Genomic DNA, 5,672 nt, shown 5'->3' with positions numbered 1-5,672 from the left:
GGGCTGCTTCATATGAGACCGCTTCAGCACTGGCTTCATGGCCGAGTCCCGAGGTGGGCGTGGCAGTCATCGGGTCCAAGTTACACCGGCCTGTCGCCAAACCTTCACCCCGTGGTCAGACCTTACGTTCCTCCGGGCAGGAGTGCCCCTAGAACAGGTCTCCAGGCATGCTGTGGTTTACACGGATGCCTCCACCACCGGCTGGGGGGCCACATATAACGGGCACGCAGTGTCGGGGGTGTGGATGGGCCCCCAACTGCACTGGCATATCAATTGCCTAGAGTTGTTAGCGGTGCGCCTTGCCTTGAACCGTCTCAAAGGGTGCTTACAAGGTAAGCACGTGCTGGTCCGAATGGATAACACGGCAACTGTTGCGTACATCAACTGACAAGGTGGTCTATGCTCCCGTCGCAACTCGCCCGTCACCTCCTCCTTTAGAGTCGGAAGGTTCTGAGGTCACTTCGTGCTATTCACATTCCGGGTCTGCTCAACCGTATGGCCGACGAGCTGTCATGAGCTACGCTCCCGGGAGAATGGAGACTCCATCCCCAGACAGTCCAGCTGATTTGGAGACGTTTCGGAGCCACTCAGGTAGACCTGTTTGTCTCTCCAGAAACGTCTCTCTGCCAGTTGTTGTACTCCCTGACCGAGGGAATACTCGGCACGGACGCACTGGCACACAGCTGGCCGCGGGGCCTGCGCAAGTATGAGTTTCCCCCATTGAGCCTTCTCTCACAGACGCTGTGCAAGGTCAGGGAGGACGAGGAGCAGGTTATTCTTGTGGCGCTGTATTGGCCCACTCGTACCTGGTTACCCGAACTAATGCTCCTCGCGACAGCCCCTCCCTGGCAGATTCCTCTGAGGAAGGCTCTACTGACTCAAGAGATGGGGCACCCTGTGGCACCCGTGTCCAGACCTCTGGAAACTTCAGGTCTGGTCCCTGAATGGGACGCGGAGGTTCTTGGTGACCTACCTGAAGAGGTAGTTGACACCATCACTTCAGCGAGAGCACCGTCTACGAGACACGCATACACCTTGAAGTGGACCCTGTTCGTCGAGTGGTGTACTTCTCACCGAGAAATGGCCGAACAGGGTCATGCTTTCTTTCTGCAGCAAGGGTTGGAGCGAAGGCTGTCTCCCTCCACCCTTAAAGTCTATGTCACTGCGATTGCTGCTAACCATGACCCCGTGGAAGGGAAGTCGTTAGGGAAGCATGACCTGGTCATCAGGTTCCTTAGGGGGGTGGGAAGGTTAAATCCTCCCCTGCCCCCCTCTATACCCTCTTGGGACCTGTCTCTAGTGCTCAAAGCACAAAGCACAAAGGCAGCTGAGCCTTTGCAGTCAGTCGAGCTAAAGTTTCTTTCAATGAAAACTCTGCTCCTGTTTTAACTGGCCTCCATCAAGATGGTAGGGGACCTGCACGCATTTTCGGTCGACGATTCGTGCCTAGAGTTTGGGCAGGCTAACTCCCAGGTAATCCTGAGGCCCCGGCCCGGCTATATGCCCAAGGTTCCTACTACACCTTTCAGGGATCAGGTAGTGAACCTGCAAGCGCTGCCCCCGGAGGAGGCAGACCCAGCCCTAGCTTTGCTTTGTCCTGTCTGAGCCTTGAGATGGTACTTGGACCGGACACAAAGCTTTAGGACCTCAGACCAGCTCTTTGTCTGTAAGTATTGCATCCTCCTGGGCGCTGGCTCATGGCGCCTCGCTGACAGATATTTGTAGAGCTGGGCGACCCCAAACACGTTCGCTAGATTATATAGCCTTCGTGTGGAGCCGGGTATCCTCCTGTTTTCTCACCTCAAATGCGTAGAGGGCTGGGTTCCGTATGTAGAGGCTTAAGTGGTTCCCATATGTGTAAAGTCCACGGTATAGCCTCAGAGCCCGTGTTTCCCCCACATACTTCTGCCATTTCCATTACCAATCACCTCTAATCTTCCATATGCAGCTAAACGGTGAGTGCTGGAAGTCGCTTTGGATAAAAGCGTCTGCTAAATGACTAAATGTAAATGTAAATGTAAATGTTCATATGTGTAAGTGCCTCCGAAACCTCCTTTGAGAAGGATGGGGCTTCTGCAACGTTCTTGTTCCAAGTGGAACGGGTACGTTTCCCAGTGTTATCCAATCTCACTGAGTGGGTAGTGCTATGACAACAGTGACTGGTCTTCTTGTTGCGAGCCCCAGCCTACACCAAAAAGGGGCGCAGGCGGCTCGCACAGGACACTGGAAGGGGCAGCATCCATGGTGCTTTGGTAGGGATCCCAATTCATCGGTCACCGACGTGACGTAGAGAGTGACTGACTGAAAGGGAACGTCTCAGTTACGTATGTAACCCTCATACCCTGATGGAGGGAACAGAGACGTCACGTCCCGTTGCCACGGCTGCTGTACCACTGCTGAGCGGCCGGGTCACTGGCTCGGCTCCTCAGCGAAAACCTGTTGTGCATTGCACTGGCTGCCTTTTTATGCTCACGCTGTGATCAGCGGCAGCTGGATGCAATTATCGCATGCCAATGTGCAATGGCTCGTTTAGTTTACAGTTGAAGTGGATTGGTCTCTCTCGAGATCCCAATTCGTCGGTCACCGACGTGACATCTCCGTTCCCTCCTTCAGGGAACGAGGGTTACATACGTAACCGAGACATTGCCACTCATTTGCTTGTAGGTACAAGATATTTGCCATGTACGTACCAGGGAAGTACACGTACTGTAAAATAAAGTGCTACCTTTGTGTTTGGTTGACAAATTCACCAAATACCGAGTGACGGGAGAAAATAACCTTTTTGAAGCTTCAAATCAGTTGAACCAATTGTTTCGCAAAATACTGCACTATTTCGAAGCACTTAAAACTCCTCATGCTGATGACTCCAGCTGGTCAAAAATGCAACAAAATCTCAGACCAAAACATGCATAAAAACCCATCTTTTACAAACCTGTTGCAAATGTTTTATTGAAACTGTAATATATTAAACACAATTAACATCAAATACCGTTAAGCATGAAGTATGTATTTTTTTGAATTAATTTGCAGGGCTTGTCTAAACAGGCCAATAGGAGACTTTTAACTATTACTTTTCCTTTTAATTACTCAAATGTCTCATTAAAATGTCTGCAAACTTGTAAAACTCGCATCAAAAAATGACAAATGACGTTTGATAGATGCTCCAAACAATTGGTTCAAAACAAATGATTCGCAAAGGTTTCAAAGCTTCACGAACCCATCACTACCAAACATATCAAACATGTCTTAGTTTTTCACTCAGCTGGAAATTATATACTGTATATATATATATATATATATATATCCCGAGTCCAGATTAGCGTCGCCCTGGAAACGCCGCTGCCACACTGATCACCGAAGCACAACACCTGTGCGTGATGAGTGGCGCACCTGGAGCTCGATCTGGATTATGATTACCTTCATCGAAACATATACTTTAAGACCACCCATTGGCTCAACGATGGAATCCAATGGTGTGGGTGAAGCTATAATGCGTGTTGTTCTTTTACTTGTGCTTTTGCAAAGTTCACTTCATTTGTTTCATTTTGACTCTAGCTCCTTGTTTAATCTGACTCCAGTTTTCAAGTGATCATTAAATTTAGACTGTATTTCTAGCTGATCACAAATAGGCCTATTGGTTATGTATTCATTTAGATTTTTGATTATTCTGGACACAAATACTTTCAATTATTCATTCATAGAGCACAAGACACATCATATGTGGTGTATATACATTCTTAATAAACTTTCAGTGACTTGAGTCTGCTGGCGAGAAGAGGGAGGTGGGGTTCGCTGATAAGTAAGGAGAGAAGTTTGGACAAGGTGATATTCTATGATCTTTCTCTGAGATCTTCTCTCCAGATTAGTGAGTTTTATTGTTTTATTGCAGGGTGTTTGATTTTGTGTTCTGTCTTAGCAGGAAAACCATCCTCACAAAAATACTTAAAGGGATAGTTCACCCAAAAATTAAAATTCTGTCATTAATTACTCACCCTCATATTACCAGCAAACCTGTAAGACCTTCGCTCATCTTTGGAACACAAATTAAGATATGTTTGATGAATTCCGAGAGCTCTCTGACCCTCCATAGACAGCAAGGATCCTAACACGATCAAGGTCCAGAAACATAGTAAGGACCTCGTTAAAATAGTTCATGTGACATCAGTGGTTCAACCGTAATTTTACAACGCTACGAGAATACTTTTTGTGTGCAAATAAAACAAAAATAACGACTTTCAGCAATTCGTCTCCTCCGCATCACCCTGGCACCATTTTGGTCAGTGAGCCCATGAACCGTGACAACAACCTTCACCAGGAGAAAAAAATCTGCTTTTAAACTTGAAAGAAATAAAGATTTGACATTCATCATGATAATTATCAATATCGACTGATATGTGTCACGAATCCCGTCTATGAACTTCAATTCACTCACCACCAGAGGTCACCCTTCCATTACATTGACTCTCGCACTACACAAACTGTTGCATGTCATCCCGGACTACATATCCCATCATCCATTGCACTGATTGCACACAGCACTGATTGCTCACAGCTGTAACCAATCACACATTCACTATATAACACTCACTCTGAGTATTGTATAGCGTTTATCACTCTCATAGCGATAGCTAATCTACGGAGCCTGTCTAGTTTTTCATAGCCTTATCTTAGTCTTGCCTTGTCTGTTTTCTCGTGTTCTGATCTTTGCCTGTGTACCTGGATTTATCCCTCTAGTCTCGCCCCGTTGGATTACGTTCGCGATCGTAGACCCACGCTAGCCCTAGGAATATTCTTGTGTTTTGCCCTCTATATACCTGTTGCCATTGTCTGACCCTTGCCTGTTTCTGACCATGTTGGTTAATAAAGCTTTGCACTTGGATCTGAATATTTGGCTTTGGCTAATGGCTCAGAATTACCGGACTGCATGTTAATTGACTTCTTCTGTGATGGCCTTAACCAGCCTGTAAAATCACGAGTGATTCATGAGGGTCCTCGTTCGTCTCGAAGTGATTTTATGGACTATGCTCTATTATCTGTTGGTTCAGCGTTCACTGTGGGTATCGCGGAGGAACGCGACCCCACACTCACTTGTGTAATGGCGGACGCACTAGAGCACGCTCACAAAATGGAGGCAACAGTGGAGCCTGATCGCAAAAAGGCGGACACAACAGCGCCCCGTTATGTTACAGCTGCCAATCCTGAGTCAAATCAAGTCACAGCTGATCGTCATGAATCAAGTCAAATCACAGTTGATCGTCATGAGGCAAGTCAAGTCACAGCTTATCTTCATGAACCAAGTCAAGTCACAGTTTATTGTCATGAGTCCGGTCAAGTGAGAGCTGATCTTCCTGAGTCCAGTCAAGTCACAGCTGATCTTCATGAGTCAAGTCAAGTCACAGCTTATCTTCATGAACCAAGTCAAGTCACAATTTATTATCATAAGTCAAGTCAAGTCACTCGTCGTTAGGCAAGTCAAGTCACAGTTGATCGTCGTGAGGCAAGTCAAGTCACCGCTTATCTTCATGAACCAAGTCAAGTCACCGTTTATTATCATGAGTCAAGTCAAGTCACAGCTGATTTTCCTGAGTCCAGTCAAGTCACAGCTGATCTTCCTGAGTGCAGTCAAGTCACAGCTGATATTCATGAGTCAAGTCAAGTCACAGCTGATCTTC

At 46.9% G+C, this 5,672-nt stretch overlaps 1 protein-coding gene and 1 long non-coding RNA gene across 2 annotated transcripts in view; one reads left to right on the top strand and one right to left on the bottom strand.

Annotated features, from left to right (window-relative positions):
• The window catches only part of LOC107699359 (bis(5'-adenosyl)-triphosphatase-like), a 308,330-nt gene that overhangs the window by 186,281 nt on the left and 116,377 nt on the right, over positions 1-5,672 (top strand). The gene's annotated exons all lie outside the window — the stretch shown is intronic.
• LOC107699360 (uncharacterized) overlaps positions 3,843-5,672 on the bottom strand; it is a 6,442-nt gene continuing 4,612 nt past the window's right edge. Inside the window, exon 3 of the long non-coding RNA XR_001635455.1 lies at positions 3,843-3,911. This is a non-coding gene — a long non-coding RNA (uncharacterized LOC107699360). The remainder of the gene's footprint in view (positions 3,912-5,672) is intronic.

Source organism: Sinocyclocheilus anshuiensis, unplaced genomic scaffold (genome assembly GCF_001515605.1).
Source record: "Sinocyclocheilus anshuiensis isolate Anshui unplaced genomic scaffold, SAMN03320099.WGS_v1.1 scaffold42, whole genome shotgun sequence".
Lineage (NCBI taxonomy): Eukaryota > Metazoa > Chordata > Actinopteri > Cypriniformes > Cyprinidae > Sinocyclocheilus > Sinocyclocheilus anshuiensis.
This window is presented reverse-complemented; position numbering and strand designations above follow the sequence as displayed.